The sequence below is a fragment of the Xyrauchen texanus genome, chromosome 38 (assembly GCF_025860055.1).
Source record: "Xyrauchen texanus isolate HMW12.3.18 chromosome 38, RBS_HiC_50CHRs, whole genome shotgun sequence".
Lineage (NCBI taxonomy): Eukaryota > Metazoa > Chordata > Actinopteri > Cypriniformes > Catostomidae > Xyrauchen > Xyrauchen texanus.
This window is the reverse complement of record NC_068313.1, coordinates 35,529,848-35,557,396: the sequence shown is the minus strand read 5'-3', so window position 1 is coordinate 35,557,396 and position 27,549 is coordinate 35,529,848. Positions and strand designations below refer to the sequence as shown.

The 27,549-nt window shown below is 41.0% G+C and overlaps 1 protein-coding gene across 9 annotated transcripts in view; it reads left to right on the top strand.

Moving 5' to 3' along the window:
• Positions 1-27,549, top strand: part of LOC127632148 (immunoglobulin superfamily member 11-like) — a 118,862-nt gene that overhangs the window by 46,979 nt on the left and 44,334 nt on the right. Inside the window, exon 1 of one of the 9 annotated variants that reach the window (XM_052110733.1) lies at positions 27,401-27,410. The exons of the other annotated variants lie outside the window; for them this stretch is intronic. The gene's annotated coding sequence lies outside the window, so the exon portion shown is untranslated. Of the gene's footprint in view, positions 1-27,400; positions 27,411-27,549 lie in introns of those variants that run through there. 9 annotated transcript variants of the gene reach the window in all.

The window sequence follows — 27,549 nt, the reverse complement described above, 5'->3', positions numbered from 1 at the left end:
AACTGGGTCCGTTCTACCCTCAGGCAAATCTTTCAATGCCTTGGCCTGGTGGACCTGCAGGTTGGCCATGGCATGCAGGGCGGAGATAGCCTGACCAGCGGCCTCGTAAGCCTTCGTCACCAACGAGGAAGAGAACTTACAGGCTTTGGAAGGGAGCCTTGGTCGGTCCCTCCAGGTGGCTGTACCCTGCGAACATAAATGCACTGCTATGGCGTGCTCTACCTGGGGAAGCTCGACGTATCCCTTAGTCGCACTGCCGTCGAGGGTAGTAAGGACAGACAACCCCGCAAAGCGTGTACGGGCAGAAAAAGGTGCCTTCCATGGCTTCATTAGCTCCTCGTGCACTTCTGGGAAGAAAGGCTGTGAGCCGTGCTCCGATCCCAGAAACCAATCATCCAGCTGCGAATGCTCAGGGCAAGGCGGAGGGTTCCACTTAAGCCCGATGTTCACTGCCACCCAAGTTTTTTCCTCTCCTTGTCTCCCTCCCAGCCCATCATGCCAGGGAAAGGAGGGAGGTGTGTGGCAAGGAGGAGGGCAGGGCCGGGCCGTGATGAACCTTTGCATTTTACCCCATTACAGATAGTCTCTGATTTCATGAGGACATAACATAAGTCATTAAAATATCAGTAATAAAGCGCAAAAAAAGTAAACGGAGATAAAGAAATCTGTTAAAGGAGATGAGCTTTCATTGTGTAGTGTACTTGGTGGAATTTGTATTACTATTAAAGCTAATAAAAAGCTATCCACATTTTATTGACGACATTCATAAGATACATAACTCCATGAAGTCCTCCGAGCTATAAAAGAGCAAAATCTGAGGCCACGTCTTTGTCATTTAGTTTGAGTACTTAAATATGACATGTTTCTTTAATGATTCCCAAAGGTGAACTTATTGGCGCATTAACCGGAGTGCACTCAGTGTAACAGGTTTTTCCATGCTACATGGTTAATGGAGCCCTGAAACCAGAATCAAAACAACACATTTTCTCCTTTCCGTCTTTGCTCTATGTCCTTCTGTTTCATCTGAGTCACAAGTTCTTGAGCTTTCAATTCCAGCATGAAAAAAGCACCAAAAGACAGATTAGCATTTGCTTCCAGAGAGAGAGGGAATGTTTTCAACAGACAGTCGATTGTCTTCTGGGGCCTCGGGACTTCAAGACAGCTTGAAAAAGGGACAGACGTTCACTTCATGAAAGCCAAAACACAGACGTTATAGCTCGAGGAATCTTTAAGTGTTTGAAAGAGTAAAACATTCTCTCTGGGATCTGAAACTAATATGCGACTGTCCCCTAGCAACAGATCAAATCCATTGAGAGTTCAATCACTGCAATTAAGTAGTTTATTGTTTGCCCTCCAAAAACACACACACACACACACACACACACACACACACACACACATAAATAGTTTGAATCGGAAGCTACTTTTGGATGGCACTAGTTTCAATTAAAGTTTTCATTGGACGAGAAAAGGTGATCATTTTATTATTGTTGTTTTATGGTCGTTATGACAACATGAATTTACAATGTATTTATCTTCCATAATTAGAGCCCTATGAATTTAGTTTTATTAAACTTCTGACCCACTGGGAATGTGATAAAAGAAATAAAAGCTGAAATAAATTATTCTCTCTACTATTATTCTGACATTTCACATACTTAAAATAAATTAGTGATTCAAACTGACCTAAGTCAGAGAATGTTTTCTACGATTAAATGCCAGGAATTGTGGAAAATCTGAGTTTAAATGTATTTGGCTAAGGTGTATGTAAACCTGTATGAAGGAGGTATTGCCCCAAGTGAAGGAGCTCAAGTACCTCGGGGTCTTGTTCACGAGTGAGGGGACAATGGAGCGGGAGGTTGGCCGGAGAATCGGGGCAGCGGGGGCGGTATTGCACCGTTGTCACGAAAAGAGAGCTGAGCCGGAAGGCAAAGCTCTCGATCTACCGGTCAATTTTTGGCCCTACCCTCACCTATGGTCATGAAGGCTGGGTCATGACCGAAAGAACTAGGTCGCGAGTACAAGTGGCCGAAATGGGCTTCCTCAGAAGGGTGGCGGGCTTCTCCCTTAGAGATAGGGTGAGGAGCTCAGTCATCCGTGAGGAGCTCGGAGTAGAGCCGCCGCTCCTTTGCGTCGAAAGGAGTCAGTTGAGGTGGTTTGGGCATCTGGTAAAGATGCCCCCTGGCCGCCTCCCTAGGGAGGTGTTTCAGGCACGTCCAGCTGGGAGGAGGCCTCGGGGAAGACCCAGGATTAGGTGGAGAGATTACATCTCCACACTGGCCTGGGAACGCCTCTGGGTCCCCCAGTCAGAGCTGGTTAATGTGGCTCGGGATAGGGAAGTTTGGGGCCCCCTGCTGGAGCAGCTGCCCCCCCGACCCGACTTCAGATAAGCGGTTGAAGATGGATGGATGGTATGTAAACCTCTGACTTCAACTTTACTTTTAGTTAACAACTCCCCAACACTGATAATAAAACTTCATTTTCACTGCAAATCACTGTTAGTGTGAACGCCCCTTAAGGCAATGTTATTATATTTCCCCGCCCACACTGTCTTGATTACATCACCAGAAATTAAAAAATGGTTTCAGAGACAGAAAAAGTAAAATTTGCACTGGTTAATATTATAGAACTGATTTGATGATGACGTCAAAACAGTGAAGCCACTGCGCCGCCATATTGCTTGTTCACAAGCATTCCAGTATGCCTATTATTTGGAACTGAATAAAAAAATAATCTAATTTCGGCGAGTAAACATTAGTCATTCAATCACCTATTTTATATCTGAAATCTGCATAAACGTCTAACACATGTAATTATTAGAATATATGTATTTCATTTTTTTTATTTTCTCCCATTTATCTCCCCAATTTGCCATGCCCAATTCCCAATGCGCTCCAAGTCCTCGTGGTGGCGTAGTGAATCCGGGTGGCGGATGACGAATCTCCACGTCTGAGACCGTCAATCCGTGCATCTTATCATGTGGCTCGTTGAGCGAGTTTCTGCGGAGACCTAGCGTGTGTGGAGGCTTCACGCTATTCTCCGCGGCATCCACGCACAACTCACCACGCGAGCAAGAACCACATTATAGCGACCACGAGGAGGTTACCTCATGTGACTCTACCCTCCCTAGCAACCGGGCCAATTTGGTTGCCTAGGAGACCAGGCTGGAGTCACTCAGCACGCCCTGGATTCAAACTTGAGACTCTAGGTGTGATAGTCAGCGTCAATACTCGCTGAGATACCCAAACCCCCCCAACACGTAATTATTTATTTATTTCAAGTCTGGATTTTTTTGTCTTTCTTGAAAGCCCAAGTGAGTTTTGTACTGTATATGAAACCGTATACCTCTAGCAAACAGATCAGCTGAATGTACACAGGTTCACTGAAACTGAGATGAGATACAAACAGACATTTTCAGATTTATTTATTGCGAACCTCCAAGTGTTTGTTCAGAGTTGCTTCTGAAAAAAGTGCCTTTTTCTCGCTGTCACTCAAATAAGAGCACAGAGAGTGAGGGAGACACGCTAAGCAAAGGTGGTTAAAAATAAACAGAAATGCTAGGTGGCAAAAGAACACGTAATGGATGACATATATGTATGCATGCATGTCTACAGAGAGCGCTTCAATATGAAAACGGCCAAATCCCGGGCATTGAAGGCGAATTTAAAATCCCTGTTTGTCTTTTTTAAGGACCCTCCGAGGGAAAGGACGTGTTGTCACCCTAAAACAAGCAGATTGTACAGATTTTCTTAGGTCCATTACAACTTATGGACAGTTTTGCTGCTTGCTTTGGTGATCGTTTTGCTGCAATGATGGACTGAACACCGGGGTAGGTGGATGCTCTGACATCTCCCTTGTAATGGATATTATCCATAACAAGCGAATCAAACATTAAACATGATTGTCACTAGAAGGCGAAATGTGACGGTCATATCCACAGGTCGGAGACGGTGAAACAGGGACGTTTTCGCCTGTCAGTCATTGATGTTTTTTGACAGTTTGGGAATACCAAGTTGGCCGCTCAAACACGTCTAGTGGCTTCACCTCCTGCTGGCAGTTTACCGATGCATCAGTGATCCAGTTCTATATATATATATATATATATATATATATATATATATATATATATATCAGTGGAAATTGGTAAGATGTTTATTCTCTTATATGCACTGATTAGTTATGCACAATAAATCCACGAACGTTTGGATTAATTAGAAATCACATAATACATTTGCCATTATCATGTAGCTCTTTGATTACAAATTAGGGTGAGGTTGAAGGTTAATATGACAAGGTTTTGTAATAAGTTATTACCCCTTAGAACGTAATGCTTTACAGGTCTGTTACAGCAGCTCTCATAGCTGAACTGGGTGTCATCAAACGTCCTGGGGCTCTGACCGCATTGATCTGAGCTGGAAATGCTCTCAGCATTACAGAAACGACAGCTCCTACATAACCTGTCATTTATGCATGAAAGGTTTCGATGCAGGAACGAGTGCCACTTCAGACTGTGTACAAGAGCCGCTTTGGCTTCCTCTCTGACTACATAACAGAAAAATGCTACATTCTGCTACATCATGAAGTTGGCATTAAGTGAGCTTTAGTTCTCTGTCTGGTGGGTATTGTCAGTTAACGTTGTAATGCGAGAAGTACGACAAGTAGACACCGATATAATCTGCTCACTGCAACAGCCGTTTCTTATGAACAGAACAAGCATGAGTCAACATACCGTAGAGAAAAAAACACGGAACAGTTTACAGTAAGGGCACCGATTCATCACAAGATGAGAACAAAAATAGATTAAGATTATAGATTTGCATGGGCATCAATGGATAAGTGCGCTTACACTCTGGAAAATGTGCTTGACACAAAGAGAGGTGTAAAATGCTATTTGAGGTTGTGGATAGATACAGGCCAGTTTGAAGTCAAGCAAGAAGCGAACTGGATTTCAGGGAGGTCTCTGAAATGTTTGTCGGGCATCAAAGTGCATTGTATCAAAAGTTACGAAAGTTCCAACTTTTGGTCACATGATGTAGCGTGACTATTGTAAATTTAAGTCTGATATTTTGATACCAATCTGCCTTTTTGTCCCACTGTTTACATTCAATTTAGACATACAGTAAATTACCGTGTTTAGGTTAATACATCAATGAAAAGGCCATTTTTTTGGAATTTTGAAGTCCAGGTTCCTGTGGATCCTTTTTTATGTATATATAATTGTATCCCCTTTTTGCGGTTACTCACCACAATCAAGGTGGTGGAGGACGAGTCTCAGTTGCCTCCACTTCTGAGACCGTCAATCCGCGCATCTTATCACATGACTCGTGCATGACACCGCAGAGACTCACAGCATGTGGAGGCTCATGCTACTCTCCACGATCCACACACAACTCACCACACGCCCCATTGAGAGAACCACTAATCACCACCACGAGGAGGTTACCCCATGTGACTCTACTCTCTCTAGCAACCGGGCCAATTTGGTTGCTAAGGAGACCTGGCTGAAGTCACTCAGCGCACCCGGTTCCCACAGATCCTTAAAAATTCTTAAAATGCCTTAAATTCAGTTTTCCAAAATGTAAGGTCATAAAAACTCTTGAATAATCTGCATCTGGAGTTTAATTCAAGTTGGACTCTTGTAGACACTGTCTGGCCCACCCCATCACAGGAAGGAAAGACGAAGATCATTTAATGTTGGCGACTAATTGTAAAAACTATTGGCATATTAACTGGCTTTCTTTCAACACATTATCAGCAAAATCCAATATTGGATTTGATCAACCACTAATTTGTATTTATTTATATAATGGTACATAAACCAGTTTTACTGTGATATCTGTGGAAAACATGTTTTAAGTATTTTAAACTTGCATATAGCCCACCCTGTTTTACTGATGATCAATGGTAAATGGTCTGCACATATTAAGCCTTAACGGTATTCAAAGCCCTTTATACTGCGTCTCATTCTCCCATACACACACACATTCATACACCAATGGCGGCAGAGCTGCTATGTAAGGTGCTAGCCTGCCATTGGGAGCTCTTCAGTGTCTTGCCCAAGGACACTTCAGCATGTGGAGTCGTGTGGGCCAGGATTCGAACCACCAACCCTGCGATTAGTGGCCGACCCGCTCTACCACCTTAGCCACAGCCGCCCAATGTTAAGGCCATGTTGAATGTGTGCTCGTATAAGAGTCTGTGAAGCATGATTTAGATCATTTGGGATGGGGATACAGAGTTAATTTGATTTGTTCAGGTCTTGATTTTAAATGCTCTGGAGCGGCCCTGGAAGTGTATTTTACCGTACGCATTACCGTAACTCTGTGATTGTCTTACGATAGAATTGATGATCACGTTTTATGTAATGAGCACTCCTGGCGAAGTTTAAATATCGATCTTGTGGTTTTAAGAATCAATATCGGGATCTTTCAAAAGAAGATTGCAATTAATCAGAGAGAAAAAATCATAATAATTCACAGCCGTTAACTGTTCCATAAAGAAAAAGTGAACAATGAGCAACATTTGTTATTTCCAACACAGTAAGGCTCGTTTATCTCATATATTTTTCCATCAGTTAAAGATTGTTACAAAACATAAAAAAAATTCCAGTGCTCTGACGCAAAATATCTCTTCTTGTCCAATCCAATTATTGGACTGGATGTAGTTGTTGCATAAGACCACATCATCATTTGTAATCTGTAGTTTACTAAACAACAATACTTTCAGGATAGCATAAATCTATCTGTAATAAGACAAGACTTACTCCAATCTACTGTCACTTATTTGGGTACTTGTGGGCTTTAATCTACGTACAACATGTTCAATTTGTTTCATGCTTTTCTTCTTGTTTCAAAGCCAATTGTTACTTTGGTTTGTGACTGTTGCTCTCTTTAAAGTACTCCTAGACTTCTCCAGTTTATAAAAGCAGTGGCTCTCTGGCCACCCATCGAGTGATTTATTTATTCATACTCAGAGCCGCGAGCTGTCAGAAAGAGCCGTAGCTCTGCATATCAGAAATTATTCCTCTGAACCATCACTTCTTGGTGTATCTCAACTCTCTTGGGAGCTTATAAGAGTCCAGAAACGCACAGAAACTCAGCGAAACACTCCCCTCGGGAGGGCATTGATTTTTATCACATTTATATTCTGGCAGGCTGACGTACTAATGTATGCCACCCAGAAACAATGTTAACGCTCCAATACATTTTTCAGACATTTCAAATTGTAATTTTTCATTTCCGCGCAGAGCTGCTGGGAGCGGCTGAGGGTATACAGTTGTGGATAGGGCAGAAAGACCAATTGAAAGTGGGGAAAGCATTTCCTTTCATGTCTTATATAAAGGAGTCTGTGTGGCGTGGCATTCCTCATAATGTGATTCATTACCGACTTTACCACATGCACACAAACCGGCACAGAGCAAAAAGCTGAATCTCAGATCCGTCTCGGCACATTTTCCCGTTGTGTGCTCACCCACCTGTAGCCTTGAGCAAACCCAACAAACGCCCGGTGCCTGTTCCGGGTCACATTATAAATCCACGCCAATATACAAATGCTCTTAGCTGACTTTGGTCTCAGGTGCATGTGTCATGTAAAGTATTAAAACGGTGAATCTATTTCTGGGTTACATTTCACCAAAAAACCAAAGGGGAAAAATATAAATCTTAAAAATAAACAATTCATTGAGAGAATTAAGCTGTAAGGGGGTTAATGGGAAAGGAGGAGGCGAGAACAGGCATGACAATATAAATAATAGTTTAATGGAGAAATAAACGAAAAACACACAAACATAAACGCACAGAGCAGCTGCTTGTCATTGTCTCTCTCTGTCGAACTGTCGTCACCGGCCACCTTTATCCCCGTGCGCTCCCATCACACTGATTGGGGTCCAGGTGTGCGCTGTTCCAGCTGTCCCGGCCCCGCCTTCCTTCGCTCTACACTCCTCCCGGCGTTGCCTCAGGCATGACGTACATTTTACTTTTGATTTTGTTTGTAATTCCCATTATTCCTAAAGATTATTGTCTATCATTATGATATTATTTTAATAAAACCATAAAAAAATGTATTTAATGTTTAAAACATATAATGAAATCCACTTTCATTTTGAGTACTTTGGTCCTTTATAGTATACAGGCCTACAATTTAAATAATATATAATTTCTTCTTATTATTATTATGCATTGCAGTAATGAAAGTGGTTGGGAATATTATCAATGGTCGTAAAATTAGGCTTCTTTAAAACAAATAGAATTTCTAAATAGATTCACCCCAAAACATCAGTCACAAATGATCACAATGTATTGCATCATTCAGCCCATATTTTTACTTGTGCCCTTTGTGATATTTGTCCGATCTCTGTTCATTTCAAGGCCCTTTATTTACTGACTGGCTTCAGAAGACATCGTTTAAGAAATCATTACATTTCTTTTATATACAGTATATGGTGTATTCATTTTATTATCGGTGCAGTAAATGTGACATGAAATTGGACTCTGCAGGGTTTGTTCATGAATCACTGATGTGTTTGGCTCGACTCATTCTTAAACGACACCAAAGAACACTAATGTAACACCACAACCATTTCCCCACAAACAGCAAACAAACATTCATGCATTGCTGATTACAGGATGTTTATGTAAACAATAACAGAGCTGTTTAATGAAATTAGAGAGCCTCAAATGTCTCGTTTAGTCTGTAGGTTCCATTTCAGCTGACCCGCAAATGAATCCAGTTCCAAATATGTGAAGATCTCCGCCTCATTAATCGGAGAGTTTGAATTTCAATATATATATATATATATATATATACACATATATATGTCTAAATTATTGCCCCCCCCCCCTCTTTTCTCCCCAATTTGGAATGCCCAAAAGTCCTCGTGGTGGCATAGTGACTCAATCCAAGTGGCAGAGGATGAATCTCAGTTGCCTCCGCGTCTGAGACTGTCAATCCGCGCATCTTATCACGTGGCTAGTTGAACGCGTTACCATGGAGACATAGCTCGTGTGGAGGCTTCACGCTATTTTCCACAGCATCCACGCACAACTCCCCACGCACCCCTCCGAGAGCCACAAGGAGGTTACCTCATGTGACCTCTACCCTCCCTAGCAACCGGGCCAATTTGGTTGCTTAGGAGACCTGGCTGGTAGTCAACGCCTTTACTCGCTGAGCTACCCAGGCCCCCGAATTTCAAGTATATATTAAATGATAAAAGCTCATTTACACATACACCAGAAAGCCGTTTAAAGCGAGAAAGCTGCTGAAGACCGGAAAGCTGCATACATGGTGTAATGTAACAGATACATACGCTACAGATGGAACTGGTGTCTCCAGCTCATCTTTATCCCTCTCCCGGCTGATTGCGGTAACTCCGCGCCCGGCCCCACCCTCCTACCCGTCACAGTAATGACGGAACTTGCAAAAATAGTTGGCTAACGATGCTTTTGGGAAACAGTTTGAGTGGCCCTGCCAGCCTGACACAGCTACATTGACTCCAATGGCATGAGTTTAGTTTAGTCTGTTTGTTTCACCAATAGCAGATACATGAATGTATAAAAATCTTTGGGAAGTGCTTGGAGAACCTGCTTGAAAAACCAAACTAAACTAAATGAAAACAAAACTAAACTAATTATGTGACCTAAACTAAACTAGTGAACTATGCTAAACTAAAACTAAACTAGCGAACTATACTAAACTAAACTAGTAAACTAAACTAAATTAATGAACTTAACTAAGCTAGTGAACTAAACCAGTGAACTGAAACTAAACTAATCTAGTGAGGTAAACTAGTAAACTGATACTAAACTAGTTAAGTGGCCTAAACTAGTAAAATGCCCTAAACTGGTAAACTACACTAAACTAAAGTAATTAACTTAATTAAGCTAGTGAACTACACTAAACTAATCTAGTGAAGTAAACTAGTGAACTAAACTAATTAACTTAACTAAGCTATTGAACTAAACTAGTGAACTACACTAAACTAAACTAGTGAACTGAAACTAAACTAGATAAGTGACCTAAACTAATCTAGTGAACTAAACTAAACTAGAAAACTACACTAAACTAATCTAGTGAGGTAAACTAGTGAACTGAAACTAAACTAGACAAGTGACCTAAACTAATCTAGTTAACTAAACTAGTAAACTAAACTAATTAACTTAACTAAGCTAGTGAACTAAACTATTGAACTGAAACTAAACTAGTTAAGTGGCCTAAACTAAACTAGTAAAATGCCCTAAACTAGTGAACTACACTAAAGTAATTAACTTAACTAATCTAGTGAAGTAAACTAGTGAACTAAACTAAACTAGATAAGTGACCTAAACTAATCTAGTGAACTAAACTAAACTAGTAAACTAAAGTAATGAACTTAACTAAGCTAGTGAACTAAACTAGTGAACTACACTTAACTAATCTAGTGAAGTAAACTAGTAAACTGATACTAAACTAGTTAAGTGGCCTAAACTAAACTAGTAAACTAATCTAGTAAACTAAACTAAACTAGAAAATTACACTAAACTAATCTAGTGAAGTAAACTAGTGAACTAAACTAAACTAATCTAGTGAAGTAAACTAGTGAACTAAACTAATCTAGTGAAGTAAACTAGTGAACTACACTAAACTAATCTAGTGAAGTAAACTAGTGAACTGAAACTAAACTAGATAAGTGACCTAAACTAATCTAGTAAACTAAACTAAACTAGAAAACTACACTAAACTAATCTAGTGAAGTAAACTAGTGAACTGAAACTAAACTAGATAAGTGACATAAACTAATCTATTGAACTAAACTAAACTAGAAAACTACACTAAACTAATCTAGTGAAGTAAACTAAACTAGTGAACTACACTAAACTAGTGAACTACACTAAACTAATCTACTGAACTAAACTAAACTAGAAAACTACACTAAACTAATGTAGTGAGGTAAACTAGCGAACTACACTAAACTAATCTAGTGAAGTAAACTAGTGAACTGAAACTAAACTAGATAAGTGACCTAAACTAATCTAGTGAACTAAACTAAACTAGAAAACTACACTAAACTAATCTAGTGAAGTAAACTAAACTAGTGAACTGACACTAAACTAGTGAACTACACTAAACTAATCTAGTAAAGTAAACTAGTGAACTGAAACTAAACTAGATAAGTGACCTAAACTAATCTAGTGAACTAATCTAGTGAAGTAAACTAGTAAACTGATACTATACTAGTTAAGTGGCCTAAACTAAACTAGTAAAATGCACTAAACTAGGTTACTGCACTAAACGAGTCTAGTGAATTAAACTAGTAAACTGAAAGTAAACTAGGGAACTAATTTAGTAAACTAAACTAATAAAATATTCAACTAAACCAGTAAAACGGTTAACTAAATTACACTAGTGAACTGAAACTAAACTAAACATGTGAACTAATTTAGTGAAACAAACTAGTGAACTAAACTTTTCGACATCCTGGCCTCCCAGCACAGTTTAACAAACAAAACTATTCCAGTTCTCACTGGTTTATATTGTTTAAAATGCTAAATGTAGCAAAGTTTAAGCGGAGCTCGCATCTAAGCGACCAACCCTCACATAGCGTCACATGACTCCACAAGTCAACTAAACTAGTAAACTAGTGAACTTAAACTAAACTCGTGAATTCAAATTAACGAGAAAAAAAACAAGACGATCTGAACTAGTAAACTGAACTAAATTATCCATCCATTTTCTATAACAGCTTATCCTATCTCGGGCCGAAGGCTAAACTAAAGTAAACTTGTATAGCGGATGATTTCATCTGTCTTTGTGATGTAGGCAGAAGAGTGATGTTTTATAATGATGAGCAGATGGTTAGAGAGGAGCAAAAAACACATCACATCTAGAGGCATTGCAATGAGGACAGAGATTGAGGGTTTTTAAAAGAGTTTCTTGGGCTGTGAAGAGGAGCGGCAATGGATTGTTGGCTGACAGACCCCCCCCCCCTCTCTCCCTCATGCCAGGGGCGGTAAAGCGTTCTCTTCTGCATGGTTTGAGGTGCTCGTGTTTTTGACTGGCTGTAGCGTGATTTGATTTAAATGCTCCTGTAGTTTTACAAACTCATTGTCAGATGATGCTGTCGCTTTGACAAGCACTCAACATTAACTATGACACAAAACTCTCGGACAACAGGAGATAATGAGGAAAGACCTGCAAAGAAGAGAGAGAGAGAGAGTTTGGCCACTAATAGTGTGCAGTTGTTCTGATGTAATGCCAATTTCATGATTTAATGCCATCATCAGTGTTATGAGCAAGTCTGGTACAGAATAAAAATGTAATTCCAGAGGGAAATAATTTTGAGCTTTACTTGATTTTATCCATTAGGATTGTATTGGATCATATTGGTCTATGATAATATTGGTTATTATTAGACGGCTCTTTGAAATACTCTATTCTGATTAGTAAATCGCACCACCAAGCGGCCTAATATTTCGGAATAATTTCCACACATCTGGGGATAAAGTGATGTCAGACCGGTCATCCTGGTACGTGCAAGTCCTCTTTCCTACTTCATGTATCACTGCGATCTCGACAAGTAAGATAATAAAATAATTTCATCTCAAATGAATCGAGTTGAAATTCCATGTCCATTTACAGTTTTTTATTTTTTTTATTTGGCAGTCTAGTTGTAATAACTCTGTCCATGCACGAGGAGGAGAAACCGCTGAAATGCACCGTAAATCCAGCAGCATACAGAGGTGACTGGAATGGCAGTGGAATTAAATTAATCTACCGCTCGGCCCCAAAGAAAAAATCTGAATGAGTGGTTGCGAGCCAGCTCCTTTTATACCTGTTTGTCCGGGGGAGTGGCATGCAAATTCCACTCGCCATTTCCCATTGGCCTTTTCTCAAAGATCAGATGTGTTTGGGGCTCCCAATAGCGACCCCTAGTGTCACTACATCGCCTCAACTTCGAGTGACTGACAGATAGGGAACAGAAGTTTAACAACCAGAATTTGCGTTCACATTACGGCACTATACGCTCACATTAGAACCTGTAGAACATATGGATACGTGCTGGCATGTTTGTGTTTGTTTATATGGTAATTAAACCCTTTGCCTTTAATGACAAGTAAAACATAAAAGACATGTTGCTGTTTCAGAGTAAATTGATTGTGTATGTGTGTGCCCTGCTGCTGTTATTGAGACACCTCACAGTCGTTATTGCTTTATTACTCATGGGTCATTTAACAGCAGTGGTGTGAGTGTGTATGTGTTTGTTGTACGTCATCTAGAAGTGGCGGAGAGGGTCGTCTATAATCGCCCATCTGGGCACCAGCTCTGGTCACATGACTGTTGATCCCTCTCTAGTTCTGCTTGGCTCCAGTTGTACCAGCTGTGCTGACAAGAACAAACTAAAGCAGAATCTCTCTTTCCTTCTCTTTAAGAGTGTTTAATCTCTCTTAAGTTCTTCATGTAGTCAGTAGGAAATAATTTCCACCCCAAAATGAAAATTATGTCATTATATACTCATCCTCGTGTTGGTTGCAACCGACTTGTGGGACACAAAACAAGAAGTTGGTTCCTGTAGCTCTTTTTCCATCAGTTTGAGTAACAATCATCAGACACAAAAAAAAACACCTTGAAACTAGCATATACTGTAAGTTGTCCATGCATTTCGTGCACCATATTCCAAGTCTTCTGAAGTCATATGATAGCTTTGTGTAAGAAGTAGGGTCTCAGTTGCCTCCACGTCTGAGACTGTCAATCCGTGCATCTTATCACGGATAAGCTTGTTGAGCGTGTTATCGTGGAGATAATGCATATGTGGAGGCTTCACACTATTCTCCGCGGCATCCACACACAACTCACCACGTGCCCCACCCAGAGTGAGAACCACATTATAGCGATCACGAGGAGGTTACCCCATGCGACCACGAGGAGGTTACCCCATGCGACTAGCATCCGGGCCAATTTGGTTGCTTAGGAGACCTGGTGGAGTCACCCAGCACACCCTGGATTCATCCCTCCTTTATGTAGAAAAAAGCAAAAATTGCGGTTACAGTGAAGGCACTTACAATGGAAGTCAATGGGGTCCATCTGTAAACATTCAAATACTCACTGTTTCAATAGTGTAGCTAAAGATGTAAACATTATACATGTTAACTTGATTTTAGTGGGATCAAATCGCTTACTAACCCAATACAGGGATTGCGGGGTTTCGTTGTCATGACAACGAAGTTGTAATATTGGATATAACTTTGCACAGATAAGGTTAGTAAGCGATTTTATCACACTAAAATCATGTTAATATGTATAGTGTGTACATCTGGTAGCTATACTATTGAAACCATGTGTATTTTAGCGTTTATTGACTGGCCCCATTCACTTCAGTTGCAAGTGCATTACTATAACCATCTTTTTAAACCTTTTTTTTAGTCGAGGGATGGGGAGGGATGAGTCGAAAAACGTTTTGGTGGAAATCTGCATTATGCCGCAAAAGTGGTAGTGTGGAATATGAGCTTAACTTGTATTGAACCCGAAATATTCCTTTAAGCTAAAATCTTTATTTGTTCTCCATTTAATGACATTGGTGATATTTCCTCATGGAGATTTTTGTAACAAGTTCAAATGTGGTTTGTTTTTATCATCTTTGAGTTTTTGTGCATTTTAAATGCACTTTTTACTCAGGACATCTGCAGTCAGGGTTATTTTTAATCTACAGCAGCTGCGACATTTCACATCAAGAGCGAAATTTGTGTCAACAGTTATTTACAGAGAGAGTAAACAGGCACGGATCTAATCGTCGGGGCCTGACGCATGCATAACGGTTTTGTCCTGTGTGTGACTTGGGCTGAGGGAGCTTCCCGTCTTGAGTGTGAGACAGTTTCATGTTTCGGGGTCTCGAGTGGCAGGGCTATTCCAGGGTCCAGGGTTTGGGTTTCATCTTTGTAATGTTGAAATACCAAGGAGGGTGTGTGCATCTCCAGAGCGTCTAAATCTGATTCTTCGAAACACTGCAGCTCTCTGGAGTTTTCTCGGCTATTTTCACCTCTCCTCAGAACCGACAGACGCAAGTCTCACTGAGTCCATACATGGTTACTGAGAAGCAAATACAAACAGAGATCAGCACTCATAGACAGATGTTACGATCATGTCTTCTTTAAAGGGTCATATTCTAAAGCATTTTATTATTTTGGCACTTATAATGCTAGTCTCACAAAAATGAGATTACCATCGCCATGACAGTAGTTGACCTGAAAATATAATCTGACATCAGAAGAATTAATTACCACTATAGTGCCCATTGCGGCAGTGCGAAGAATAAAACATGTTCTGGCGTTACATCATGAATTGCGTTCTGACACATTTTGGAAAACAACAATGCATGAAATTGAGCTTATGTAGCTAAAGGCAATTTACATACTACCGTTGAGAATGTTTCAGGCCTTAGAATTAAACAGGCAGTTTTTGCAACTGTACACACAAGGGGCCGTTCAGACCAAATGCGTTCTTGCGTCAAAAAAGCTAGTGAATCATGTTCTATTCGCTGTGCGCTGAACGCAGGTGTCTCGAGACGAGGGTTTAAAAGTTGACGTTCTTTTTAACCTGTCTATGGGAATGGCATGTGTCATTTTTGAAACGCCATTTTTATTTGAAACTCTTTTTCAAAATATGCGGTAATGGAGAGCATTTTCACATACGCTCTGCATGTTTTCGGTGGAGTAAAATGCCATTCCAGTGTGGATAAATGTAGCCAAATCGATGCATTTCCAAACTAAAAATGGTGGCTCAGCGGTTAAGGCTCTGGGTTACTGACCGAAAGGTCGGGGGTTCAAGCCCCAGCACCGCCAAGATACCACTGTTGGGCCCTTGAGCAAGGCCCTTGACCCTATCTGCTCCAGGGGCGCTGTTTCATGGCTGACCCTGCACACTGACCCCACCTTAGTTGGGATATGCGAAAACAACTGCATTTCATTGGCTCTGTACCTGTACTCTGCACAATGACAATAAAGTCGAATCTTTATCTTAATCTTAAATGAGTGTTGACGTAAACAATGTGGAGCTCCTGCGTGAGATGCAGAAAAAACAGCGAGATGTGACTTAATGTTCAAATACATCTGTTATGTGCATGATTACTTGTGCCTGTTTAAACTATGGAAAAGCAGTGTGTTCAGTGTGAACGGCCCCCATTATATGTTACCATTATATGTTACCATAAATAGCATTTGTGTGACTCCATTATGCATTTTTCAGTTAGTTAGCGAGTGTGTGCCGAGACTGAACGTGAGAGTGACGTTTGTTCTCACACAGAATATAAAGATCATTTTGCATCTTGTTCATGCACCAATTAAGCACACGCTCGTTGGAGGCCCTAAAGTGTTATATTTCACAGAAAATGCGTGAAAACTTGCAGACGAGGTTAAATTTATACCCTGTCTCTGTGTGGTAGCTTCTCTCTGCGAGAGCTGCCTCGTTCTGCTCTTCACCTGTGACAAAAGCTGAAGAAGAAATATCATTTGAATGCATTTTTTCATATGTTGGACTTATTTGTATTTATTTTATATAAATGCATCCATATCAGGCTGTGATTGAAATAACTTCTATGTGGGTTTTATCATTCAGAAACACTTGCCTCAAAACACATGTTGGATGCATTCATCTCATTTCACAGTTTTCTCCATTTCACGCAAGTTGAAATAGATAGTGGCTGTATAGGCGGATCTTTTGTGACGTCATTGTTTATGTTTGTCGCGTTGCATCATGGGAATCGTGTGGCAGGAAACACCGCTAGATACCTGTAATTTGATTGTTTTGCACGTTTGGAGGAGGATTTAGAGAAGAGGATGGTTCACTCTTGCTGTGCGGTCGATTGTACGGCTCGTTGGGGGCCTGATAAAAAGTTTTTTCGAATTCCCTCCGCAAAGGATCGCGAAAAACGAAAGAAATTGTTGCGTGCAATTACGCGATTGAACCTAGTACATGCAGCATTTGTAAGTCCTATCCTGACAGCTGCTTCTACTTTAAACATTAAAGCTGCTACATGACTGCATGTTTCTCCAAGACTGGATTTGAAAGAAGGAGAAATGTGTAAGCTGTGATATACAATTTTTCACCATAGTACAGACGCCATTGAAAGTCTCACACTGAACACAATTGAATTGGTATAACAGTCACTACATTTTCAATAAATCAATAAATAAGAACACTGATCAATGAAGACTTACCCGGATTTGCAGTCGCCGTGAGCAGTGATTATTTCGCCGTTCTCTTTGGCGATCACCCACGGGAGATGCGAATCACGCTGTGACTCTGCTTGGCCAGGTCTAACCTCTGCTTTTAGCACGATCACTGCTTTCTGTTTGGCAGAAAAGATCGGCCCAACTTTTCGAGAAACAAAATAATCATAGGCCTCCAGACTTTTGAAAGCCTTTAATCTTTCATGAGTGAAGGGTCCAGGGGTTTCTGTTAAATAAGAATAAATGTCTCCCCAGCAGGTTGGTGGCCAAGACACGGGCGAGTCGGACCAACGTTTTTTGTCATCCCAGATCTCATATGGGCTTTGAATAACTTCGATTTTGTCACCAATACAAATTTTGAGCTTCTCTCCAAACCTCCTCCGGTCTTCAGATGTTAAAGTGCTTATATATTGTGGATTTCGCCCACTAACTCTCTTGAAAGTGCTCGTCGCGTCTTTATAGCCCGTCATACTGTTTGTTTTGTTGCCACACAACCACTCGCGCATGCGTACAAAGATGTCAACAAAGATCCTCCTATTAGATAACCAAATACTGTATCAAAGCAAAGTGTCATTTGTGCTCAAATGCTGCGAAAGCTTTTTTCAGAGCTCACTTCTTTAAACCATTTTTGCACAATAACGTTTAAGCAACTGGGTGATTTTTAGTGGATGTATGAAGCAAGTTCACAAAGGTGTCCTAGTCAACCTGTTGTTGAGCTTAAGCAAGCATTAAATCCCTTTGAATGGACCTTGGATAACCTTTGGATAAACACTAAATAAATTTAATGTATAGTCATCTCAGCAGGAAACCGATGGAGTGTGTACTCCAGGTAGGGAAGGAGGTATTGCCCCAAGTGAAGGAGCTCAAGTACCTCGGGGTCTTGTTCACGAGTGACGGGACAATGGAGCGGGAGGTTGGCCGGAGAATCGGGGCAGCTGGGGCGGTATTGCACTCGCTCTATCGCACCGTTGTCACGAAAAGAGAGCTGAGCCGGAAGGCAAAGCTCTCGATCTACCGGTCAATTTTTGGCCCTACCCTCACTTATGGTCATGAAGGCTGGGTCATGACCGAAAGAACTAGGTCGCGAGTACAAGCGGCCGAAATGGGCTTCCTCAGAAGGGTGTCGGGCTTCTCCCTTAGAGATAGGGTGAGGAGCTCAGTCATCCGTGAGGAGCTCGGAGTAGAGCCGCTGCTCCTTTGCGTCAAAAGGAGTCAGTTGAGGTGGTTTGGGCATCTGGTAAGGATGCCCCCTGGGCGCCTCCATAGGGAGGTGTTTCAGACACATCCAGCTGGGAGGCGGCCTCGGGGAAGACCCAGGACTAGGTGGAGAGATTACATCTCCACACTGGCCTGGGAACGCCTCAGGGTCCCCCAGTCAGAGCTGGTTAATGTGGCTCGGGATAGGGAAGTTTGGGGCCCCCTGCTGGAGCGGCTGCCCCCGTGACCCGACTTCGGATAAGCGGTTGAAGGGATGCATGGTATAGTCATCTTGGACAAATCTCAGATATCTGTGTCTCCAGGAATCTGTTTCTCTAATCCACATCATCAGTTGTTTCGGTCACACACACGCATATAAAATCCCTCAAAACTAATTGCTCCAATTGTTTTAACCCGTCTCTTTATTTCTGCTCTGAGCTCTGTAGGTTAAAAGACAACAGACCTCTAGTTTTAAGGGCTTAATACACCAAAATGTGATTGCAGTAATTGATATTCTAAAGTGATTTAAACACGCCTCAAGCAAGAGGTTTTATTAAAGCTTCAAAGTAGCAAAACTTTTCTTGATTATCCAAGCAGAATTTGAAAGGTGGTTTAACTCAGCGGGGGACAAATCCCACAGAGAAGCAGAGAATATTTCACCTCATGATTAATTATATTTGAGAGCAATAATCATCCGTTTATGGTTATTTCTTTCTGTTTTTCACCCAGTTCGAGCGTTCGAGTCATTTATCAACGTTTCAAGTTTTCTTTTTAGGATTAAAATGTATGCAACCCAAGTGAAGTCAAGTCAAACTTATTTGTATGATGCTTTTTCAGGACAGGCGATGCTTCAAAGCAGCTTTACATTAAATGATGCTATATCAGAAAATGGATGAATGTAATGCCAATATTTGGTAATTATGTTTAAAAATATTAGTGGTGAAAATTAGTAAACTAAGTAAGTGATGTGGGTCAATGGTTAAACAAAATTATTTTGTATGAACTATAATTTTAGTGTTAAAGTCCTTTGGAAGTCATCACGTAGATGCATTGTCCTTTGATTTTGGTCGATGATTTCGGCTTTTGTTAATGGTTAATTCCTTTTCTGTGTAGTTTAAAGCTGCGTACACACTGCCAGTGACTTTGTCGCTGCAGGTCGCCAGTGGCTGGCGGTGAAGTTGCTAGTGGGTGTTCCCACTACTGGTTGCCTAGTAACGTTTATAAATGACATTCACGGATGTCATTCCATTTCTGTTGACAGCAAATCGCTTTTCTTGGCGCTAAGAGCAACATTTTGGAGGGAAAAGTCTAAATATAAATGGAATCAGTACATAAAATGCTTTATATCAAAGATGAATGAGAAACAAGGCGTGCTGTTTGCCATAGCGGCTGTTTATCTGCAGCGAAAACGCAAACGCCGGTCTGTCTGGGTCCACAAAACCATTAAATCTCAGAGTCAGCACGGCGAGGACCACCGGCTGGTGCAAGAGCTGCAGCTGGATATACCATATCCATATCATAGAGCACTGGAAAATTGCTAACAGCAAGAATTAGCCTTTCATCCATCTTTCTGTTACTGAAGGAGCTGAGAGAGAGAGAGAGAGAGAGAGAGAGAGAGAGAGAGAGAGAGAGAGAGAGAGAGAGAGAGGATCATGTGAGCTCTCCCGTCTTCTCTCCTATTGGCTGTCACTTCCGTTAGTCGCTCTTCATTTGAATAAAGTTGAACTTGTCTCAACTTTGTCGCGTCGCTGGACACGCCCACATCTAGTCGCCAATGGTCGCGATGTCGCTGGCAGTGTGTACGCAGCTTAAGAGTGTTGTCCTTCCTTTGACCAAGTTGATATAGGTTGCATTCAGCCAGGAGCATCACAGTCCGGCTGGAAGCTTATGTCAGGTAATTTTGGTGAACTCCATCCTGAGCCCATGCTTCTGACAGAGGCTCATGAAGAATCCCATGTCTTTGAGTTTGCATCAATTCATCCTCTGTGAAGTCCATCTTATGGCACTTTTTAACTGCACGTTATGGTTTGACTCGCCTCAACTCTACTTTTCTGAGCTTGCATTTCCACTGCAGTTTAGTGCCTCATCAACGTGGGTGGGATTATAGGCTGATCATCATAGCTGCGCCACCTCTACTGCCATGACATCATCTTAAACACGACACAAAACAATACACAATAACACGAGCGCTAGCTGTTAGCTGCTAGTTCATTGTGCTGCATAAAGCAGTTGTTGCTTGTGATTTTACACAAGTGTAACAGTTAAATTGGGCTGGTTGGAAGCTTCCAGTAGCTGCTCAACTAAATAAGTGAAGCTCTCAAGCAGAGTATTTAGTTAATGTAACAAAACGTACCATCCTCCATCACGGAGTCCAGGGCACTCTCCCTCCCATTGCTCGCCGGTTTAGATAGCGTCCATTTGGTCGAACCACTTCCACTTTTCCTTGATGGTTCTGTAGTCACTACACTGTCGGTAGGTCCGGTGGTAGCCATGTGCGGCCAACAGCTGAGACGCTTCCTGAGAGACTTTTCCGTTGTGCTCATCGCTAACGCACCTCGTTTATCGAACACTGTGTGGTTTTGCACACAGCCATTTCTTTTTTCACATTTGGGAAGTCACGTGAACTGCTATCACTGTTACTAACTTCAACTGTTATGAAATCCAGGATATTCTAGTAGTGACGATTCTCCCCGACCAATCAGTGATCTGCAGGATTTTGACGTCACATTTAGTATCGGCTCGGCTCGCTTGGAACCTCAACCGAGGTGGTACTAAAACAATATTAGGTACCAGGTACTAACACAGTGGAAAACCCCCAAAAAAGCGAGCAGAGTCGAGTTTAGTCGAATTGTACCGTGCCGTGGAAAAGTCCCATTAGTAGACTGAAATGAAGTCTGGCTGGCACATGCTGCAGTTGGTCATCGTCACTCAGTGACACAGTGGGAGCTGGACATAAGGCAGGACCGGAGGTGGATCTGGCATATAATCCCGAGGTTTAGACAGGGAAAGAAATGGAATAAAATGAGTGTAGATGCCATTTCACTTTTATTCTTTGACCCTGCTTTAGAGTGTTTTCGGTTTCAGCTGACCTATTTAAAGCAGCATAACTATTAACTGAGGAGATACTGCACTGGACCATGCAGTCTATTTTAATTTTTTTTTTAAAACCTGTTGAGCTTTGGTGCTCATGAGGGAAAAATAAATAAATAAAAGTGAAAAATGAACCTTGTATCTTTTTTAATATTGTTTTATTCATTTATTTGTTAAAATAAGTAAACTACAGAGACATTAGACGAGATTAGAGATTTTATTTTCTAAAATAGTTTGCACTCATCGCAAATAGCATTAACCAATTGTACAAGCATATTTATTGATTTGTCAGTAATTGGGCCTTATTTCTGAACACAATCAGAACAAATACTTGTGTGCATTTTTATTTAAAACATCTTGAATTCAATCGGACAATTAACTATTTTTACACTCTGCTCGTGCAACAAGAATAAGGCCCAAAGTCATTTATTAATATTGCAAAGACAGAATGTAGCAGATTCACATTGTGCGTTTTATTATAGTCCAGATTTCAAACGGCTATAAATAAAAAACTCTTCTGACACCGGCCTGATAACTGCAGTTTCATTTCAGCCTCATCAGCCGTTTCAAACAGAGGCGTGCGTCCATATGCCCACCGCCTTCATTCACATTATTTAAGGAACAGCATAAACCTGATTTATTATGTATGCTCTCAGAAAAGATCTGCAATTCACCAAAGGTCCTCTGAGGAAAAAACACAACATCTGAATATGAATTAGAGGGAGATTTCAGCTTTTTCTGATGCACTCCAAACAAGTAGAATTTCAGTTTTTAATGTTTTGCATGTTATATGCAAAATATCATATTTAATCCTGTTATATTGGTGCAATTTTAACAATACCTTTAACAATGACTATTCACAATACAGGATATAGATACAGTACATGGTTACAAAAAAAATAAGGATGCATGTTTTCATGTAAATGTTATTTTAATAAGCAAATCAATTAAATTTATGATTGTGATTAATCGTAAAAATCTGTTGTAAAGGGATGAATGGAAAGGAGGAGCTTTGTAGTGAGAACTGGCTTGACAATATAAATAATATTTGAATATAAATCTGAAACCAAAAAACAAACACTCAAAGTTGTCGGACAGCTGTCCGTAAATCTCTCTCTTTCTGTCGCACTGCAGCTTCCAGTCGGCCTTTATTCCTCTCTGAGGTTTGATTAGCCCGATTTGTCCTGTTACATTCTTCCCTCGTTCTCTCAGGCCGGGAGCCCCAGGCATGACGTACACCACACCCCCCTTCCCTGGGGAGGGGTGTGCCTTCCGCACCATCTGCCAGCAGGTCATCCCCGTTTACCTGGATGAGGGAGGGGACAAGGGGAGGGAAAGAAAAAGTGGCGATTGTGCCAAATTGACAAATCATTTTAAAAAGAGAGGGAAAGGCCGCCGCATTTTTGGTGGATGGTAGGGGTCTCCCCCGCCCCTGGCAGTGGTAACCGCTCCAGACGGTTGTTTGGGAGCCCCTCCTCCCCTCGCGGTCGGCAGCCGTTCCTCCGCTTCCAGGCAGCCGGGCTTCTCCGGCAGATGGCCGCGGCTGCTCCGTTGGGGTGGATGGTAGCGGCAAGAACTCCACTACAGCGCGTCCCTCCTTCTTCCCGGATTTCGGCACCAGTGTAAAGGGATTTAAGAAAAAGGAGAATGCGTGTGCAGGTCGGCCCCGCCCTCCGCCCTGCCACATCTGTATACCCAACTCTAATTAAGAGACAAGAGAGCAAATCAGTTTGATCTGTTTCACAAGTTACATTTAGTCATTTTGTTTATTGATAATATTAATGGGATCTGTTGGAGTGACTTCAATATTTAACAAATTGCATCATCTAAAGTAGCCATGGCAGATGTTTTCCAAGAATATTTTCCAGTTACATGCACATCAAGTTCCAGAGTTGAATTTCGTCTTTAGAGTGAAGCATCATAAGCACGGTGAGCTTCAGGTGTCTGTGGGACGTGTAAAGATTTGGGTGCTCATATCTGCAGAATGATGTGGCTGAGCGGCTCTGCATTGACTTGTATTATGCGTGAATGGAGACTCTTGATTTCCTTGGCGGTGAGTGGAAGCAGATAATTATCCACTCTATATTAGATTTGATTTGACTTTTTTACAAGGCTGCTCGGTGATAAGAAGTATAAATGAAAATCCCTCAGCTCGTTTTTCTGACGAAACAGTCTTGTTCAGGTAGTGATACAGTATGACTGTGAAGATGTTCTTTATCACTAGCAATATTGAGATGACTAAATTCAGAGGATTTCATCTCACAAGTGATATTTCCCTTGATTTGTCTTTTTTCTCATATTTCATGCTCTTCACTGACACTTTTGTCCACGTGGTTAACAAGTACACTAACTTTTGCAAGACTTTATTAGGGGCAAAACTGTTTTGTGTAGTGGAAATGACGGCACAACTGTGAGACAGTTGTCATTTTTTTTAAATGGAAATAAAAAATAAAAAAAAATATTTTTTGCTTATTTTTAAGATTAACGCATTTCAATTTCTTAATAAATTCCCATCAAATTGAATTGTGCAATATTTAACAAAAATGTAATTTAGTAACACTTAAAATATTTCGTTTTTTTGCTATTATAACAACTGCAATTATTATTAATAAAATGTTATATATGCAATTCTGCATTTATGTGTTTTAAGGGTTTATGATCGTGTGCACAAAAAGTCAGAACGGTTATATAAAGAGAGTTTGTTAAGGAAATGTGTGTAGTTGTCATGAAAATAATGTTCAAAAACAGCGGCTATGGTTACATGCTTCGCAAAATACAATGCTAAATAATATATTTCCCTGACATGTTCTTGACGGGTTTTGTGTGATTCAAGAAATTCGGTCTGACTTCGGTTTGAGTTCCTGCAAGAACCTGTTCACCTGCTGTACTGCTACCCATAATCCTTCTCTTTCACAACACGAACCAGTTGTATCTGTAGAGGAAACATCCACTGTCAAAACAATGTTGGGCTTCCCTCCTCTCATATCATGACCTCTTGCTGGATCGCTCACGATTTTAAAGGCTCACAAATTACGCAATGGGCAACTGGGCCTTAATAGTGCATAAAACCAGATTACAGAGGATTATGTTTGCCTGGGACCCGCCCTCTGTCACTCTCACTCCGCCCCTAGGGGGCGGGGCATTTACGAGTCATGCTGTAAACAGTGAATCCAGATGGGAGCATGCAAAGCAGCTTAGACTCACATTAATCATGTGGCTAAGTTGCCGTCAGTAATGTTTGGTGGTGCTATGAGCAAACACACACAATAAATATCTGAAGACACAATATGGTAGCATGTGCCATGCCAACCAGCATGATATGATATCATTTCATGATATGAAACATATTCTCATGATTCCCAAAATGTCATGGCAAGATTTCCATGCAGAATCAATTGTGAAAGGAGCTCTATGTTTCAGGCTGATAGTCACAGATGTCCTGCTCTCTCGTTCCAACCTCAAGGCTCGTTTAAGCTTGTTGTATCGTTACAAATTATTCGATGTCTGCTGCAAGTGGCGGACACAATTTTACACACTGTTTCCTGCAGAGAGCTGACTGATAGCATTTACAACAACAATATACACAACGCAGGCCAGATTCAAACCCGCATCACCTGAAAGAGCAGAACGTGCAGTGAGCGTTGTTGTGGTGTCGTTCAGGGGACTGATTCTGTCATAAATGCACAGTTAATTGCTTTGGATTAGAGCAGCTTTTAAATGACTACAAATGAGATCATGTATCGTAAATCATTTGAGTGAATCAGATTTTTGTATGGAGATGGAATTGTTTCATATTAACATACAAATGAAAAGAGATTCACTAATAGAAATTTGGTTCACAAATAAATAAGACAGATATATTTTTAACTCTTAAATACTACTTTGTCCAGCATACATTTGTGAATCGTGCATTTATTTGTGGATCGCTTCCTGTGCATTTGCAGATCGCTACACGTGTTTGTCGATTTTGAAATGAATCTAGCGTCAATACATGCACACACATCTACAAATAGGTGGAATCCACCCATCATCTACTCAAGCCAATCAGATAACAGCCACATTACTCTGACCAATCGTAGCACGTTGTTCTATCTTCAACCAATCGTGCTTCGTTTTACTATCAGGGTGGGATCAGAGTCACAGAGCTCTCATGAGCATGAATCAATTACATTCAGATAAGCTCCAAGGCCCCAAACTTTTAAAGAAATGGACGCCATCAGAGGAATACTGTGATATAAGGTTTGTATCATTTTCTCTCAGTTATAAACATGTGTAGTGTCTTGTCAAATGTCAACAGCTGAAAATTGCCCATTTGTAAAGTGACCAGGAGGAGGGCGTGGCCGGCGCTGAATCAGCTGATCAGCGGGAGAGCGAGATAAAGGGGAGCTGGAGACGCCAGATCAAGTTTGACCACTGGATTAGAAATTTGTGTTTAAACTCACGTTCGCTTGAGTAACGCGAACCCGCGAGTATTCCCCCTTCTCTTCCGGAAAAGGACAGGAGGAGGGGCTTCTACGACTTGGTTCATAGTAAAGTACAACCAATAGCTGGAATCAAGTAGACGCGCATATTTTCAGAACTTACCAGGTAGTCCAACTTCCTCGCTCACGTTCCTCAAAGCGATGTCTTTTTTCGTCCAGTCTCTGCACATGTATGACGTTGTGTCGTACAATTCCGGGTGCCCACACACCGCTACAACAATTCTTTCATAAATCTTTCCAGATATCTTCTGCTACTACGTCAGTACGTCAGTGACATCCGGACAATCTCAATGCTGATAGGCTTTCGCGACAGCGCGTCATGCGGATTTCTTGCTCGAGGATCTGTCTGTCTGTCGTTCTTTTTGTGTGTCTGTCTATCTGCCTGTCTGATGTTCTGTCTGTCTGTCATTCTGTCGGTCTGTTTGATTATCGTTCTGTCTGTATATACAGTGTGTGTGTGTGTGTTTGTGTGTATATATATATATATATATATATATATATATATATATATATATATATATATTCTTATTTAATTTTTTGTCTGTGTATTTATCTCTCTGTTTGTTGTTCTATCGTTCTATCTGTCTCTACCTTCTTACTCTCTCACTGTCTGTCTCTCTCTCAGCAATTTCTCTCTTTCACACCTGTCGTCTTCTCTTTCTTTTCTATGTCTTCTTCTATCGTGCTTTTGAAGAAATAAACTAAAGCATCGGCCACAGTCTTTCCCTCTGAATGGAACAGATCAAATGGATCCTTGTATGACCCGGAGTCCCTCTCAAATCCAACTAATCTGATAATCTGTGTGAAATGTGTCGCACACATTTGTCTGGTGACTCCCCGTCTCACCTATCTGTCGTCATGCCTTCACTTGCTGCAAAATCCATACTTTTTCATTAGTGAATATCTGGAAGTGCACTTAAACTTAGACTATTTTCCACCTTCTCTTTGACCCTTAAAATGACAGAATTTGGGTTGAATATTTGATACACGTTGAATTTAAAGTGAGAAATGTCAATGTCACTTTTTTACTCCATAACTTTTATCAGTTTCTGTTTTGAAAGCAAGTCTACAGGTGCAGATTGACTCTTATTCTGATTTCCACTCTGTCGAAACTGTGACGGGATCCTATTAGAGCTCTATGGGAATCTCAGATCCACTCCAGTATGGTTGTGTGACTGCTCGCATCAGGCAGAACGCAGGATGTCAAAGATCTCTTTAGCATCTGTGACAGAAATAGAATAGTGAATGCTGAATTTGAGTACGGCAATTAGGAAATGAATATAGGAGTTCTCTCACAGGGCCATCGGAGATATAAAGAGATGAAAAGTTGGAATGAAGGGATGAATAGCTTGTGTGATTGGGGAGGACAGGATGGAGCGCTGAGGGTTAGATGAAAGACACGGGCAACTCACATGTGTAAGGAGGGAATGCGGTGATGTCAGATGTGGTAAATGCTTGCAAGCTGGTGTTGTTGTGTTGGCAGAGGATGATTTTAATGTGCACTTCACTTCTTGTGTGCTAAAAGCAGTCAGAAACTACCGAAAGTTGGTGCTGTAGGAAACATCTTCTAACTATAACAAGTTATA